The sequence below is a fragment of the Myodes glareolus genome, chromosome 4 (assembly GCF_982192425.1).
Source record: "Myodes glareolus chromosome 4, mMyoGla1.1, whole genome shotgun sequence".
NCBI lineage: Eukaryota > Metazoa > Chordata > Mammalia > Rodentia > Cricetidae > Myodes > Myodes glareolus.
Genome location: NC_142029.1, coordinates 59068146 through 59086516, shown reverse-complemented (window position 1 = coordinate 59086516; position 18371 = coordinate 59068146). Strand labels below are relative to the sequence as shown.

The 18371-nt window shown below is 45.5% G+C and overlaps 1 long non-coding RNA gene across 1 annotated transcript; it reads left to right on the top strand.

Annotated features, from left to right (window-relative positions):
* Window positions 1-14321, top strand: LOC125388886 (uncharacterized). The gene is made up of 2 exons (XR_007228347.3): window positions 1-900; window positions 13596-14321. It is a non-coding gene; the product is annotated as an uncharacterized LOC125388886 (long non-coding RNA).
* The last annotated feature ends 4050 nt before the right edge of the window (window positions 14322-18371 follow it).

Below are 18371 nucleotides of genomic sequence, written 5' to 3'. Positions count from 1 at the left end.
TCCCAAGAGATAGATAGCCCTGGCCATGTCTAGTCTTCAGCTTGTTCCCTCTGGCCTGGACTCTTCCAGTACCTTTGGATGTTCTCTCTCTCTTACCGGCAGCTTTGAAAAACCTTTCTCTAATCATGGGCAACCATTTCGGCGTCTTTATTGTGCCCTCACAGTACTCATTTGAGGGCTTATCGGCTCACTTATTTTTATTAGTGGAAAATACCAGCAAATGTAAGTCACAAGGCTTATTTCTCCACCACCAGTACCTGGCTCCAGAAACCACCTGCGCCCACCGCGAAACAGCCTCTCTGGCTTCCACCTCCCGCTTAACTATCTCCTGTCGTGTCAAGGAGTTTCCTGGGAAACTTCGTTTGACGGAGGAATTGCAGATGATATCTGGCCTCCGTGCTACGCCTCCCTATCTCTTTAAAACAGGCTTCTTTCTTGTTTTCCGTGGGCCTGTTTTCTTTTGGGGCCGGTGTGACTTTTCTGCGGATCTGTTTCCTTTGAATCTGGTCTGACTTGATCAGGTTGTCCAATTCCTCCGCCCACCGGAAGGGAGCGCCTTCATTGCGTGCACGGGTGTCTGGTGCCACCTTGTGGTGAATTCTGAAATAGCTTTCTGTTTCCACTAGAGATGAAGCTCCCTGGGCTTTCGGGAGCTTTTCCTTTTTTAGGGAAAGGGTTAGTTTTCCGGGAACCAGGAGTCAACTGGAGAAAGTCCCCAGGCCTACACGGAACACAGCTCCATCGTCGCTTGCAGAATTTAGCGGTCACCATGTCTTCGCTTTCTGTCTCTGACACCAGAGAGTGTGCCCCGTGGCTCGCTCTCCTTTCTAGGTTCTCTGCTCTTGTCTTACTCTGCAGGCACGTGTTCGGAACCCAGCCCTTGGAGGACTCGAGTTCGAGGTCAGTCTGGGCTACACAGAGAACCTTTGTTTGGGAGGAAGGTGGTGATGATGGACAGACACTTCAAGGGGGAGGCCGCAACAACCAAACCTAGTCCAAACCAAGTTATACCTCTTTCTTTTTGTTGTACACCCTATTTTTAGCCTGCCCCTGACCAGACTCATGTCCTAGAGGTGCTCCTCAGGTCAAGGGTCAGCAGCAGTGGGGATTCCCAATGCGGCCCAATCATGCTAAAGCATTGTACACACTGTGAGGTTGGGAACAACATTAGAGTTTACCCAAACTGGAGATTTGGTTTTGTTTTTCTGGCTCCCGGGGACCCTTACATTTCCTTGCCAGAGTTGGAGGTTCCCAAAGGAAGACGCAGTGGCTCCTCCTTGTATCTCTTAGTGAGCAGTTGCCAGCTCTAGGAGAGGCTGTGAAGTCGCATTCCACACCCAGGAGGACCTGAGTGGGAGACCTCTAGAGACCTGAAACAGCACAAGGTTAGCTCCTACCTTGCTCCGGAACTGCTCACCTAGCACGTGCTTCCAGATCGCCTAGGGGCGGCAAGCAAGTTTTGCACACTAGCCTCCTTATAAGGTCGAGCCTGCAAAGCAAGCGCAAGGCCTGGGGACACTGCTGGAAGGGGCAGAGGTCAGGCCTTTTGACTCCCTCCTGGGGCCTGAGTCAGGTGAAGTCACTTCATTCGCAGAACTCCGCTGGCTCAGCTGTTGGACCTTTGCAGCCAGATCAAAGGTAAACAGTTCCCCTCTTGGGAGATACCTAGGCTGTGCTGTGGGAGACCGTGGTGTCTTCACTACGGAGGTTTCCTGTAGTAGAGGGCAGCAGGAAGATGCTGAAACGCAAGTAATTTGCAAGGTACCCTTTCAGATAAAGGATTTCCCCACTAACCAATAAATAAATAAATAAATAAATAAATAAATAAATAAATAAAAAAATAAAATAAAATAAAAAAAGAAAAGCTGTAAACATTAGAAATGTATCCAATTTCAAGTCCTGTTCAGAGGCATTAGGGTGTTAGCTGCTGGAAGGCTGGAAGGACGCCTCTGGACAGACAGTGAACTGGAAAGGGTGAGAAGTGATTGATTGGTTCTCTTGGTCTTTATTGAATGTGTTTTGTTGATTTTCACACACATTTGAGTCTGTGGAGTTAAATGGTTTGTCAGCGGCTTTCTTTCCAACTGCTTTACTGTTTTCTCTCTCTCCCCTCCCCTTCCCTGCCATCTCCTCCCCTTCCACGTTCCTCCTCCCCAGCGGCTCCCTTTCTTTCTTCCCCCCTCCCCCCCTTCCCTCTCTCATGCCCTTCTTTTGTTTCCCCACTCTTCTAAGTTTTAAACTCTGAAGGCAAAGGAGAGCCTCGAGCTGGAGCGTTAGAAAAAGCCTGGTGTGGCTCTAAGCATATGGCCGAAAAGCTTGCTTGGCCAGTGCCGCACGAAGTGGGGTCCTTTCTCCAACACCTTATTTCACAACCTAAAATAATTATTCTCAAATTGGGATTGTTAAACTAATGTCTTTGGAGAGCGCACTATAGTTGGATAACTAAAACCACACGATGCATTCATTTGCCTGAAGTTCGACTTTTTAAGTATACTCTGAAATCAAAGATGAAGCTCTGAGAGAAGGGAGACTCGGGGCTTGGGACTTTTTGTAATCGATTTCAGGGGAAGGATTTGGGGTTCTCTAGGAACAGAATGCAGCCAGAGCCTCCATCCGAGGCCACTATAATTAGAAACACTGCCATCTTTCTACATGATCAGAAACTGTAGACGTCTGTGGAGAAATTTCCACTTTCAAAAAGCAATGCTTTTATTGCTTCTTTGAGAATATCATACAGTGTGCTTCGATCACATCTACCCCCTCCTAATTACCTTCTAATTCCTCCTGCAATCACCTCTCTCTCCTCACTCTCCCTCCCACCCACTCTGGAATCTCCTTCTCAAATGAGTCCAGTTTGTGTTGCCCAGCTGCTCTTGGGAGTGGGGCCTGCCCTGGAGTGTGGTTGACCTAGCAGGGGTCACATTTTAAAAGGAAGCTGACTCACCCTGTCGCAGAAGCTATCAAATCCCAGTAGCCTCTCAGCAAAGGGTGCGACTTCACGGCCACCTTCCCCAAGCTGGGGTTTGGTCTGGCCTGAGCTCACACAGGTCTGTGCAGGCTGTCACCATGGCTGTGAGTTTATATGTGCACCTACCCTACCATGCTCAGGAAACAGCTTCCTTGAAATCTTCCACTATCTCTGACTCTTACAATGTTCCTGCCTCCTTATCCTCAAAGATCCCTGAGCATGGGGAGAGTGTGAAACCTATATTACATTTAGGCCTAGCACTCTCGTTTCTTATTTTCTACATGTAGAGCAGTTGTGGGTTCCTTTGTCAATTTCTGTCTACTATAGGAAGAACTTATCTGAAAAGGGATGAGAGAGAGATAATCTATGACTGTAGTGATAAGTCACCAGGAGTCATTTTAATACATTTAGCAGAATAATAGTGTTAGGTTCTCCCTTAAGGCCTACAACCCATAATCCGTAGGTTCTTGGCCCTGTTAACATACATGGTTTCCATCTCATGGGGCAAGCCGTAGAGCCAATCAGAAAGTGGTTGGTTACTCCTATACTATGTGAGCCACTATCACACCAGTGGGCGTGTCTCGCAACACCAGTCATCATTGTAGCTCACAGGATTCTTAGTTGGGTGGGACTGATGATTGCGTTACTCCTCGGGCAGCAGGCATAGCATTTTCCAGCACTATAGGAGCCAGTCAGTAGGGAGGAAACTTCCAGGTCAGTAGCAGCTTGATTTCTCCATGCTCTGTGTGTGGTGTCTTCAGCAACAATCTGACTGTGAAGTTGTAGAAGGTAACCAGGAGCAATAGCAATAACCTATAATGTTTGAGACTGATCGATGACTTAAAAAGAGATAACTCATTCTTGTCCTGAAGTTCTTATTAGCTAGAATGTGGTGTTGAGTTGGGGTATTATTTTGCCCCCATCTTAGGGTAACTTGTTGGTCACTTTGCTGATGAAGTTTCTCTTTACAGAGGTAAAATGTCCTCTCTCCTGGTGACTGACAAACAACCTTTCTTCTTCTCCTCCTCCTCCTCCTCTTTCTTTTCCTTCTCCCCCACCCCACCTTGTGTGTGACTGCATGCAGGCACATTTATGTTAGACCTTCCCCTTTCTAAGACCCTTGGTTGGCCAGTTTTGATGTCAGGGTCCTCAAACTGAAAATAAAGTAAAGCAGGTGAGTCAACTTTCCATACTAGGCAGATTCATGGAGCCAAACAATGAGAGACTAGGAATGACCCTAGAGCAAAGAGACTTTTCCAACTCCTAAGCTGAGTGTGGTTAAAGCAACCCCAATGAAAGTATTAGGAAAACTGACCTTTACTTGCTAATTGGAGGGTTTATTAGACAAGGTAGTAACTTTCTTTTGGAACTACTTTCTTTCCAGATGATGGGGATAAGAAATTAGGTTTTCTTGTAGGGAATCTAATTGTGTTGTTGTAAGAAGAACCCCAATTAGAGAATCAGGAATTTGAGTAGGAACATGTGTTGTTGGAACTGGATAGGAAATATCAATATGAACTCATACTTTGAAGAGAACAAAACAGTAAATTAAAAATTCAAATTTTTTTGTGGGTGTGGTGGCTCATACCTGTAACCCTAGGACTTGGGTGGGTGTGGTGGCTCACATCTGTAGCCCTAGGACTTGGATCAGGAGATTAAAGTCATCCTTGGTTACATAGCTAGTTTGAGTTCAACCTGAGCTACAGTGAGACCCTGTCTCAAAAATTCTAACCCCAAGACCAAACAACTCAAAACAACCAAGCAAACAGCTTTCATCCTACAACCAGACACCAAACATATTTTTGTCTCTGTGTCTACTGGGATGGCCTGTAGCCTTGTTGGTCCTGCCTTTTGGTCACTTGTTTTCTTTCCTACTTGTGAAGCAAACACTCCTGCAGATTCCGCCCTGAGCTAAAAGCTTAAAAATCAAAGTGAGCATGTTGAACCAACAGGCCAGGAGATCATGGAGGCTCACATGAAGTAGTCAAATCCAAAGGAAGCAGGGAGATTGTAAAGGGGTCCTGCCAGTCGGGGTTGAGATGACGTGCCTGTCATGGTTCAGTAGACTTGGCAGTCACGGGTCTAAGATGAGACACACATAGAGACTGTAGCCAGCTGCTGAGGAGAAGGAGGCAAAGAGCTGTTTACCATGTTGGTGTCACGCTGCTGTCACCCTTCAACTATAGACAGAACAGAAGAGGAAGCCTGGTCACTCAGGAGGAACACAACTGGACTAACTCTGTAAGCTGTGACTTGTGATAGATGTATGTGCTGAACTCAGTGGTTGTTTGTGGCTGTATGTGAGGCCCATGGTTTGGTCCTTGGTGCATTGGAACCTTTGATCAGGGCCATAAAACTGATGCGTGGGAGCTGAGATTTGATGGCCCTGGCTTGTGGCAAGACTTCTGCACATAGCTCTTAAGTTCATAGCAAAAGTTCTGTTGAAAAATAAAATTGATTGGAATCTGTATCTCATTTTCACAACATTGATTCAAAAGAAGTTACTTTCAAAGAAATAGTGCAAATCTTGTAATAAGCCCTGAAGGTGACAAACTGGTCAGTGATTGAGTGCCATCAATTTCAAGAATATTTAAGTGTTCATCTTTAGTCATGGCGCGCGCGCGCGCGCACATACACACACACACACACACACACACACACACACTGTGAAGTGCTCTGAGAACTTGCAAACTTAGAGATTTTTTCCGAACCTGGTCAGTGGATGGCTCAGTAGTAGCCGCTACACAGTTGTGTGGACTGAAGTTCGGACCTCCAGAGCTCATGTAAATGCTAAGTGGGTGTGGTGGCCTGCCTGTATTTCCATCCCTCAAGGCAGCAACAGAGGATCCAGCTAGCTGGCTAGTTAGACCAGCTGCATGTGTGAGCTTTGTGTTCAACTGAGAGACTCTGTCTCGATAAATACAGTGGGAGTGAGCCAGAAAGACTCTAAACAGGCAAGTGTACACACCCCTCCCCACACTCGCACACACAACTGGATGAATACACAAATAAGGCAATGAGAGAGATTTTATTAAAAGCTCACCAGCAGTCCCAAATGTGCACATAGTATCGGTCACTATGAAAATAGTAGCAACGCTTCTGAACCATCAGTAAAAAGGTGACTTTTGATCACTTCTGCTAGAGGAAGGACTAATTGACTTCCTGTGACCTCTTAAGATAGATAATGACTACGAAGTCAGCACAAGCAGTGACCAAAATCACACAGGGCTTCTTGGTCTCTGACATACGCAGTTAACCAAGTAGTGTGTACCAGTAAGACTCACTTTCAGTGTGCAAACTAAATGCTCACTTCTGGTCCCGATTTTGCAATCAGAGTTAGGATTCTTTCCTAAGCTGGTGCCCACCTGTTTAAGTCTCAGGTCTGAACAGGCCCTGATGGCCTTGCTGGGCCGCCTTGGTCTTCAGGAGCCAGCCTAGCTCTGTTCCTCCCTCTGTCTGTGTGGTCTCTGATTGCCTTGGCCACTTCATCTTCTCTCTGAATGGGTTGGTTCTTTGTTCTTTCTCCGTAACTCCTGAGGCTCTTACTGACCTTAGCTCATCCTAGATCCTGAGCTTTGTAACCAATAGGATTTACAGCATCTTCACTCCAGGAACCAGAGTCTGGGCCCCCTGGTTTAGATTCTGTCAAAAAAGAATCTGTTTGAGTTGGTGCTAAGTTGGGTGCACATCCTAGGGTTGGTAAGTAGCTCAGAGAATCTGTTTGAGTCGGTGCTAAGTTGGGTGCACATCCTAGGGTTGGTAAGTAGCTCAGTGCCGAGCTCAGGGTTGTGACCGAGGCAACGGGACCAGGTCCACAGGGAGAGTGGAATTGCCAAGGTTTTTCCTCCAGAGTCCATTGAGGCGCTTTGGGTTCAGTGATGTCTGAGGAATGATTGTAGTTACCTGGTTAAGACCAAGATTTGAGGACACACGTAGTCCTTTCTGCAACAAACCCAAACTCAGGTCATCTTGTCTCCTCTCCTCTCCTCCCCTTCCTCCTCTCTGCCCACCTCCCACAAATTCATAGTTTTTGTACTAAGATGCTGAGAAGAGATCTGGGGAGACAACTCTATCAGCAAGCATGAAGATCTGAGTTTGATTTCGAGAGCCCACGCTAAATATCAACAATAAAAGCCTGGTGTGGTGGTGCACACTTTTAATCCCAGCACTGGGGAGGTGGAGACAGGTGGAGCCCTGGGGAGCCCACTGGCCAGCCAACATAGTCTTCTTGGTAAACTCCATGCCAGCAAGGGAGCCTGTCTAAATAAAGAGGTGGATAGCTCCTGAGAAATGACATGAATATGTATGTACATAACCATGTGCACGCACATGCATACACCCCCCACAAGACTTAAGAACAAAACCCGCCAGGTAAACCAATGAAGAGCTGAGTCATGAAATAACACATATACCCGAGTCTTATTGCTTGATACATGTGTGTATCTTTGTAGGTATAACTACATTTACACAGAGCACCAACTTTGCTATCTCACACAGTGCTGCAGTGATATTCTCTGTCTCGGTCTTTTTCTCCTCTTTCTTCTTCTCTTCTCGTCTCGTCTCGGCTCTTTTCTTCTCTCTCTCCTCTTTCTCCTTCTCTACTCTTCTCCCTTCCTAGCTCTCTTTGTTTCTTTCTCTCTTTTTCTCTCTTTCCTCTTCGTCTGTAGCCCCGCCTGGCTTTGGAGTGATCGTCCTGCTTCCTCAGTTTATCCAAGTGCTGGGATCACAGGTGTGTGCCACCATGTCTGGCCTGCACTGACTTTTTGGTCTTTGAGACAGACTAATGCTTTCTCTGTAGCCTTGACTGGTACTCATGGCAGTCCTCCTGCCTCAGTCTTCCAAATGCTGGAATTACAGATGTGTGTCACTATGGTTGGCTTTTAAAGATCACACATTCATGTATGCGTAGGAGGGGAGTATGTGCGTTGTAAAATTGGGTCTCGTTTGTCTCTTGATTCTGTTTCTCTATTTCCTTTTCTTTGTGACCAAGTTTTGCCCAGAGATAGTTAAGACTTCAACTCTCCTTTCCTTTGCCAAGATAAAATATTTAATCACGATGTTATGGTTAATAGATAGATAAAGAGGTAGTGAAAATAAAATTTTTTCTTTTCCCTGTTCTCTTTTTGTAAGTTACCTGGATTTGTTATATTTTGCTTTTTCCAAAGTGGCTTTGGAGGGTGAGCCAGACTCGGCTGTCATTCCAGAAGCCGCCACTAGGTGTCAATAGAGGTCTTAGTTGTTGTTGGATCAGGGCCGAGGTTGATTTGGTTGGGTCTCTGCGGATACTCTGCGTCCTCTCCTGCAAAATAACAAACGTCCGAGCCATGCAGAGCACTTTTTCCAAGAAGTACTCTAGGGAGCCCAGGAGTTTGCATATGAAGTCAAGGAGGAGCGCGAGGGCCCTGGGCCCTGCTAATGATATTCAAACGCCAACCACAGTCGCTCCTAGGCAGGCCCAGGTTCTCCAGCTTTGATGTATGAGTTTATTACGGGAAGGAAACGCGGTCAAGCAATGCTCTCAGAGCAGGCTGAGTCCTGCGTGGGCCATAGAGATGTCGCTGCAGAGAGGGGACCCAGTTGGGGGAGACGGGTGTACAGCCCAGACCAGGCCGGGATGGGAGGGCTGGATGCTCTCAGTGTATGCTCAATGTCACTCCTCCTCCAAAACCAGGCTGGGCGAAGAAGGCTGCGCCCTCCAGGGGATGCAGAGGGGTTATCACCCGAATTTACAGACTCCATTCTTCTTTCAACTCTTTAAAAAAAAGTTGTGCCCAAATTCTTCCATTCTCCACTCCGTTTGGGCTGCAATGCTATGCTTTTAAAAATTCCTGTTACGCTAAAATGCACCATCAGTTTGTGTCTGTCTCTAGCTATTCCTCCTAATAAAAAATTCTCTCCTGGAGAGGAATGAGACTCAAAAGACTTAGAGCTGGCAAAATTTACAAGAGTCAGAGAGCTCAGAAAATAATATCCACAAGGCCCCAGCTCAAGGTTATAAGCACAGGAAGCAGTAGCCAGAGAAGCCGGCTTCAGGGAGCAAGGGAGGGTGCCCGTAAGCTGTGCAGATTGCCTTTGTGAGCTGCTGCCCATGCTGGGTTGTCACTGCCTTGGAGTTCTCCCTTCCTTCCTTCTTCCTTTTCCTCTTCTTCTTCTTCTTCTTCTTCTTCTTCTTCTTCTTCTTCTTCTTCTTCTTCTTCTTCTTCTTCTTCTTCTTCTTCTTCTTCTTCCTCCTCCTCCTCCTCTTCCTCCTCCTCCTCCTCCTCCTCTTCCTCCTCCTCCTTCTCCTTATTAGACAGGGTTTCTCTGTAGCTTTGGAGCCTGTCCTGGAACTCGCTCTGTAGACCAGGTCCACCTAGAACTCACAGAGGCCTGCCTCTGCTTCCCAAGTGCTGGGATTAAAGGCTTGTGCCACCACTGCCCGGCTTTCCTTGCCTTTCTAAGTAACTCCTTACCTAAACTCCTATAAGGAAACCCAATAAACTCATGGGTCCACCAAATTGGGCTTTGCTAGAACCATTATTTTAGTCTGCTACCTGTTTCCTGTCTGGAGTGAATAAATATTGTGTATGTTTCCCTAGGAGAAATCTCACACAATACAGTGTGTGTGTGTGTGTGTGTGTGTGTGTGTGTGTGTGTGTGTGTGAGAGAGAGAGAGAGAGAGAGAGAGAGAGAGAGAGACTCAGGTAGTTCAGACTGGCCTCCAACTTGCTACGTATCAAAGAATGACCGTGAGTGCATTATCTTCTTGCATCTACCTCCCAAATTTTGGCTTTACAGAGGTAAGCCACCATGTCATATTTTATGTAGTACTGAGCATGAAACCCATGGCCTTTTGCATGCTAGGCAAACCATTGGACCAGCTGAGTTATACCTGATCCCTTGATCTTAGAACTGTCACATCTGGAATCAGCAAGTGACAGCTCTTTCTCTCTTCTCCCAGCATCTTTAGCTTAGACTGACTGGGCCTGACCTGGTTGCCCTGGATGCATTCCTTGCTGTTTGTTATCTTGATTCAAGCCTTGGTATTCCTGGGCCCCTCAAAATGGCGAGATGGTGACTGAACACCACCAAGACAATTTCCTGTGAGTTTCCCAGAGACACAGAAATGCCCAGAAGAGGGTCAGGATTGTTTCCCTAACAGTGTGGTTTGGGGCTTCCCCTGGAGCAGGTAGACTTCTAGTGGAGCAAATACTAGGTTGGTCCATCTTAGTTTCTCAACATTGGATTGGTTCCTGGATATTAAAGAAAATATGGATCAGAGGAGATAAGAACATCAGCTTCACTTTTCCATCACCTCAGCAGATAGAGCTCACAACCAAATCCCTCCTACCCCAGCTCTTTCTCTCCCTCTTCTTCTTCTGAGTGTGTGTGGGGGTCACCCTTACACATTTAAACAGTGGTGATAGACAGAACCCTAACCCACGTACTTAGCTAGTTCATTGAGCTCAGGCATAGCACCGTAGAGGTACCACGGGGTTGTGCTCATCTACGGAAAACTCTGTTCTAACCCCCTCACGTTAGAGCACTGCCGTCTGGATGCTTTAGTTTTGAACACAGGGAAATATGTGGTATGGGTTGAGAGCGCTGCAGGTTTCCTTTCTTTTGCATCCACTGTAAATAACAAATGACATCCTGAGGTCTCTTTTTCTTTTACTTTTTTTTTTTGCCACAAGTACAACACATACCGCTAAAACAGATGTACATTGCATGTTGCCGTGACAAGAGCCGTGGCGAAGGCAGTCTGAAATACATTAACAACAGACTTATCTGCAGAGCCGCACCTTATGTAAGATGCATTTTCCTCTAGAGCCAGCTAGCAAAGAATTTGCCTACGCAAGTAGATAAGTGGCCCCTGGGCCCTCACAAGGTCTAGTGCTAGCCTTGTGGCAGGGAACTTCTCACCTACCTAATTGGCATGACAAGGGCATGTTTTCTATTTAGCACAACAGAACCTAACATGCAAATTGGAACCTGATACTCAGTAGTCTGGCTGTACTAATGTCACCTGTGAGGCCTAATATAATTTCAGTGACATTTTTGGTTTCTTTAGGGGAGAAGAGTGCTTTGTGCTGGTGTTCATTGACAAGCCTGGATAGGTTGTGCTGGTGTTTATTGACAAGACTGGATAGATTGTGCTGGCATTCATTGACAAGCCTGGATAGGTTGTGCTGACATTCATTAACAAGACTGGATAGATTGTGCTGGTGTTCATTGACAAGCTTGGATAGATACATGAATTTTAAGCAGAGATACATGCTTGGGGTAAGCCAGTCAAAATATCTTTTATAAAACCACCCTTCCCTGCTGTGGGTTAATGCTTTTGTACACTGTAAAGATTTGTCACTCGTATTGACTTAATAAAATGAAGTAGCCAGTAGCCAGGCAGGAAGTGTACGTGGAACAACCAGACTAGGAGAATTCTGGGGAGAGGAAAGGCAGAAATGCAATCACTAGCCAGACACAGAGGATACAAGATGAGAATGCCTCATTGATAAAAGGTACCAAGTCACATGGTTAAACATAGACAAGGTTTATAGGTTAATTTAAATTGTAAGAGCTAGTTAATAATAAGCCTGAGATAACAGGCCAAACAGTTTATAATTAATATAAGCTTCTGTGTGTTTATTTGGGACTGAACGGATGTGGGACTGTGTAACATGAGGGCTGGCTTGTTGGGGTATCTGTCCTGCCTGGTATCCCACAGCTGGCATATCCCAAAGAAAATCACACACAGGACTCCGTAAGATTATAAACTGATTGGCCCATTAGATCAGGCTTCTTATTAGTTCTTATAACATATATTACTCCATTATCCTTATCTATGTTAGCCACACAGCTCAGTACCTTTTTCAGCTGGGCAGGTTACATGCTGTCTCTTCGGTGGTCTGCTCAGGAATGGAGAGGGAGCTTCCTGCTTTCCAGAATACTCCCAGTCTCTTTGCTCCACCTCTACTTCCTGTCTGACTTTCCTGCCTATACTGCCTGCCTGGCCAATCAGCATTTTATTAAAATACGATTGACAGAATACAGACAATTCTCCCGCATCAGGACTGGGCAGGACAGAAACTTCCATCTGCACTTCTCTCTCTTATAGGGCTAAATAGTGATGAGAAGCCAGGGTGAGGCCGTTGGAATGCCACCTTGTCTGTCCCTTCCTCGTGGCCAGAGGCTCACTAGGGTACATAAGCCAACAGAACACTCAGAACAGCCTGAAGTGTCATCTGCAGAGTTATGTGCAGTAAGTGATATGATGGTGGTGTGACATTGTTTGTGTCTGGCCTCTCCACCTGACCACAACGTCCTCTTCTTCATTCCCATGCCCAGTGGACCAGCAGTGTTATGGTTGTAGCCTGGGTGTTCGCTCCCCCACATGTATAATTATGCTGTTGTGATGTTGCTAGAGTCTCTTCTTTGGCCCCAACTCTGGACCACTGTCTGTCATCCCCATTTTATTCTCAGTTCCGGATTTCCCAGCATCCTTGGCAGCTCAGCCTTTCTACCGCACTCTCTTAGTAGCCAATTGTGCTCAGTCTCGTACGCATCCTGCTGAAGACGTCCTGCCCAGTGTCTCCACTGTTGCTCTTCTCTGCTTCTTATCTCAAGCCTCTGGGCTATTCAGGGGAGTCATGCAAAACGGGTCAACATCTAACCCAGGCAGATACCTTAGAATCTGAGATGTGCTTGTCTCCTGACATGGCCAGCGTGGTTCTCCCATCCAAATATTAACCAAGCTTCATCCTGCTTAGCTTTAAGATTGATGATCATTATTTATTTATTTGTATGCCTATCTCTATGTGTGTATGTACAATATGTGTGGAACTCAGGGGATAATTTACGGGAATTGGTTCTCTCTCCATCTTGTGGGTCCCAGGGGACGGAATTCAGGACATCAGTTTTGGCGCCAGTCACCTTTACCTGGTAAACCTTCTCATTGGCCCTGACAAAAACACACAACAAAACAAAACGACAAAAACCAAACCAAAACCCCTATAAACAAAATACGTGGACGTCAAGGAAACCTGGAATAACACTTCAAAACAAGGATGCCAAAGCTGGGTCTGGTGGGGCGCATGTCTTTACTCTCAGCACTCAGGAGGCAGAGGCTGGCAGATCTCTTTGAGTCCAAAGCCAGGCTGTTCTACAGAGTAAGTCTGAGGTCATCCAGGACTGCATAGTGAGACCCAGTCCCAAAATGAAAAGCAAGGAGAATGAGGGCTGCCAGCTAGACTTGGTCCCCGTGTGTTCCTAAAGGTGGAGACATGAGTCTCGCTCACAAAGCCTCTCATGGTGGCATAAGCATTCATTTCATTCATTGTCTGTGTCTAGCTTTGCTGTGCCAACCCTAGCAACACTCACTGTAGACAGTGGATTATCGAAGCTGTTTCTGCACCATATTCTGAACAATGCACATCTAATAATGTCAGGTTTGCTTGTCTGGCAATTTTAACTTTCAGAATGCATGGGAAGAAAAGAAGTTTTCCCACCCCCCAGAAGACTGTTTTCTACTTACTAATGAAGGAAGACAGATTTTGAGCAAGTCTTGGATTATGTCATAATGAAAACAATTGAAATAATAGTAAACAATTAGAAAGTTATTCCTTACTTTTTATTTTTTGCTTTTTTTCAGTGCTGGGGATTGAACTTAGGACCTCACACATGCTGGGCCAGTGCTCTCTACCTGAATGACATCATCAGCCTTCCTTACTAAAAACAAATTTTAAAGAATGAGAACTACACTGGCAGGGATGATTTGCCCCTGACTGAAGGCCTTGCCTGGAATCTTCCTGGTAATCAACATGGACTCCTTTGTCCTACAGAGACATCCAACAGGGACTTTCCTCTTTGATGGTGGAAAATAAACTCCTTCCATCTGTGGCTCATTTTGGCGAAAGGAGAAGAGGAAACTCCTTCTGAGTCCCAGCAAGCAGCAGGGGGAGAGAGATCTTGCAGGCAGCACACTTGCTGTGTTCTCTGTGTGTAGGGGCCCTCCAGCTGGCCGCAGTCTGGCTTTTCAAGAGAGGCAATTAGGATGCAAGCAGGCTCACTCCCTAGCTTGTCTCACCTCTGTCCCTTCAACTCTGCCTCGGCCCATTCTTGAGTGTGAAAGTCGGGATTGTTCTCCCAGCTACAGAATCCCATTCCTCGTCTGTTTTCTTTTGCCCTCATCCTCACATTTTCTTTGAGTGTCCTTTCATGGGACGCCTTGATCTGTTCCCACAGAAATGCAATTATCAGAAATCAACCTCTCTCACCCAGTTCCACCCTAAGCAGCTTTTGCCCACTGGTGAATTCCATATTGTACTGAGAAAGTCAGCAACTAATACTAATAACAATAAAATATGTTTGTATTTTAGATGACTTTTTCCATTGGGGACTCCCTGGTGAGAGCGGGCGCTTGGCAGAAGGAGGGTGTGTGTGGGCTGGAAATAGGGAGCAGGAAGAGACTGGCCGGCTGAAGGCTTTTCTTGACAGCTAATTTCCATTTTTTGGTATCAAGGGGTCTGTGCCAATAATTGGCATGCAGATTGTGTCCGATGGGCCTGTTATACAGAAGAAAGGAATCTGCTAGTTAGAATAAGCCAACCCCAGGCTGATGGATGGGGCATAAGGAGGTCATTGCAAAAGAGAAATTGTGTGTGTGTGTGTGTGTCCCTGTGTGTGTTCCACTAGAATTCATGCCGCTCCTCCCCCTCTTTCTCCAGCAAACTCTAATCTTTCATATTGCGTTGAGACAAATGTCGCTCCACTTCTTCCCCTTGCTCTGTTTTTCCTTGAAGGGATATTTGATGGAACCTACTCTAGGTTTTAATAAAGTATGGGGGCAAAGGAGAAATTAAAGTGGTGTCATGGTTTGTTAAAAGCTCAGGATCGTCAAGGAAGGGCCCAGGCTACAAATTATCCTCTGGAATTAATTGGTAAAAGGTAGTTCTCCTGTCCATCACTCTTAGTCCGGCAGGGGTGGAATAGCAACAGGGAAATGTGTACTGCTGTCTGTCCGTGTCTTCTCTGCTTTGTCTAGGTCAGAGCCCTGTTCAGCTGGGTGTTTCCTCCATTCCCACGCAGGTGCTGGTTATGTAGGCATGTGCTGTCGGCTGTTACCTAGGGGAACTCACCAGTGCTAGGTCTCCTTATAAGGAAGATGTTCCCAGTTTGGGTACCCACCATGGGCCATAGGCGCTATCAGCTATACTTCCCGGGCTATAGGAAGCTGAAAAAGACGTCAGCTTGCTTTTACACAGCTCTGAAAATCAAAACCACGACAAGGTCTGCTTCTCTTGAACAATATCTGTGTTTTAGATAGACTACCCTGTCTGGGCTACATTTTCAAGACTTATTTTAAAAATCAGGCAGAACCAGGAAGCTTCTACTCGTTTACCCATGGTCCCTTTGCCCGTGTAGTAGCAAACAAAATTAACTCCTTCTTGATTTTGAGATCTGCTGGAACATTGGTTGCTATTGCATTTGGATGGCTTGGGAAGCTTTGGGTTGTCCTCCCATACATAACTTTCCTGTAGAGACCACACCCCTGCCTCGGTGGTGCAAGGGAGATTTTATAATGAACAGAACTGGTTGGGTCTTTCCTGGACACAAAAGAGAAGCATCCCTTCACGTCTAATCACTGAAATCTCCAGAATAGATCTTTTCACACTGGAAAAGCCACTTCCTGTCTAGCTCGGCTCTCTCTAAGTATGGAACTTGAGTTTATTTTATTTGTTGAGATGAAGTTTCAAGCTTCTAGGGATAGTTTTTGAGGCCTCCTTATACTTTTCTGTTCTGGTACTATGAGTTAGAAATTTTTACAAGTTGTGTGACTCTTAGAAAGACTTTTCAGAACATCTTAATACTTTTGAAATGTATTTTAATTGATCCATAAAACATAAAATTATGCCTAGTAATTGGATACCATGGAACTTTCTGTTACATAAATTCTTTACATCAAAGCTTAACTCAGGTTAAATGCTTAAAAAACCTCTCATAGAAAGGTTTTTGCCTTCTTTCTTTCTTTCTTTCTTTCTTTCTTTCTTTCTTTCTCCTCCTCCTCCTCCTCCTCCTCCTCCTCCTCCTCCTCCTCCTCCTCCTCCTCCTCCTCCTCCTCCTCCTCCTCCTCCTCCTCCTCCTCTTCTTCTTCTTCTTCTTCTTCTTCTTCTTCTTCTTCTTCTTCTTCCAAGACAGGGTTTCTCTGTGTATCTCTGGCTGTCCTGGAACTAATTTTGTAGACTAGGCTGGCCTTGAACTCATGGAGATCTGCCTGCCTCTGCCCCCTGGGTGCTGGGATTAAAGACATGCACCACCACTACCTGGCTGCCTTATTTTTTCTTAGATAAATTCTGTTTTGTTACTGAGGACCCCAAACCCTCCTTTCACCTTCTGAACTGAGGACTTTTTGATATAAGTGGTTTCACTTTATGTCTAAAGGGTCTGGGAGTCCCTTTCTGTGCAAGAGGACATCATTTGAGCCCATCAGAGGTCAAAATTGACTTTTTATTTAATTATTTTCATATTTTTGTTATCTATATCTATATCTATACATGGTCATACATGTGCCATGTTGCAGATGTGGACATTCAGAGGGACAATTTGTGAGAGTTGGGTCTCTCTTTTCACCTGTGGATTGTGATGGGTCATGCTTGATGACAAACTCCTAGCTAAGTTTCCAAATTGTGAAAAGGAACTAAAGAAAAGCTTAGACTGGGTGTGGTGGGGCACATCTTTCATCCCAACACTGGGAAGACAGAGGCTGGTAGATCTCTGAGTTTGAGGCCAGCCAGGGCTACAGAGCAAGTTTCAGGACAGCCAAACCTAGGCAGTAAAGGACAGGAAGCTGGTGAAGATGTAATTGAATGAAGGGACCGTGTTCCAGTCACAGTAAGCAGCAGAACTTGGCAATTTCAGTCATGTGGTCCTGGCTTTAGAGCTAAGGACAGAAGAAACTGGTATGGAATTTGCCTCTGTGCCTTAAGAAAGCCTCTGAGGTCAGGTAGGTATCCGGGGTGTCCCTGAATGGAGGCCTAGTAGAGAGGCCATTGCCTGAAGCTCTAAAGTTGAAGCCTGGGTTACCTTGGAAGACCCAAGATGTTAGAGATGGCAGAGTCATGGGATACCTGCCAAGGAGAGCTGCTAACACGGAGTGGAACCAGCCCAGGAGAGAGAAGTGTGTTTCTGTCAACAAAGCTGGAAGGAGTTGGAGATCTGAAGAGTGTTTTGACATCAGACATGGAGATAGAGTTTGGAGTTTGCCCAGCTGGCTATTGGTCTTGTTTTGGTTCAGTATTTTCTCACTATGCTTCCTTTCCTACATTTTGGAATGGTAATATATTCTGTGACATTATATGTTGGAAGTATGTGATCTACTTTTTTATTGTGATTTTTTAAGGGGTTTATAGTTAAAGATTGCATGAACTTTGAACGTTAAAGCATTGTTGAGATTGTGATCGACTTGGGGACTTTTAAAGTTGAGTTAAATGAATTTTTAATTATGATATTGTTACAAGCTTATGGGGGTCAGGGAGTGGAATATGGTAGTTTGAATGTAATATGCTTCCATAATCTCATAGAGAGTGGTACTGTTAGGAAGTGTGGCTTGTTGCAGGAAGTGTGCCACTGTGTGGGCATGTTTTGAGGTTTCCAATGCTCAGGATACCATCCAGTGTCTTAGTTGACTTCCTGTTGTCTGCAAGATGTAGGACTCTGAGCTACCTCTCCAACACCATGTCTGCCTGCTTGCCATCATGTTCCATCTCATGATGATAATGGACTGAACCTCCGAAACTGCAGTTTGCCACCTCAATTTAATTTTTTTCTTTGTAAGAGTTGCCATGGTCATGATGTCTCTTCACAGCAATAAAAACCTTATTTTTTTTTGCCTTCTTAAATTTCAGAGAAAAAAGAGAAGAGATTGCTATGACATCTTAACTCATTTGGGCAGATAAAGTAAAACCCCATAAGCTTGGGTGTTTTATAAACAATAGAAATATATTTCTCACAGTTCTCAAAGGTAGGGGACCCAAGTTTAGAGCACAGGCATTCTTGGTACATAGTGAGGGCAAGTTCTTAACCAGAGAGAGTGTTTTCTCCCTGCATCCCCTCATAGCAGAAGAGGTGAAGGAGCTTCCTTGGTCCTTCACTAAAAGGACAGTAATCCTACTCACGGGGTCTGTTTCTTATGACCTGGTCATCTCCCCAAAGGTCCCAACTCCTCCTGCCATCCCCTTGGGAGTTAAGATTTCAACCTATGAATTTTGGAGGACATAAGCACCCATATCAGAGTATATGAGAAATAGGGCCACTTATCAAAAAGCGTGGCTCCCTTCTGAAGCATATTGCAGCAAGACTGCTGCAGGTTCTGCCTTGCCCAGTTTTTCTACAGAGACAGGCTAGTCTACAAGTAATAGAGGCAACTTTG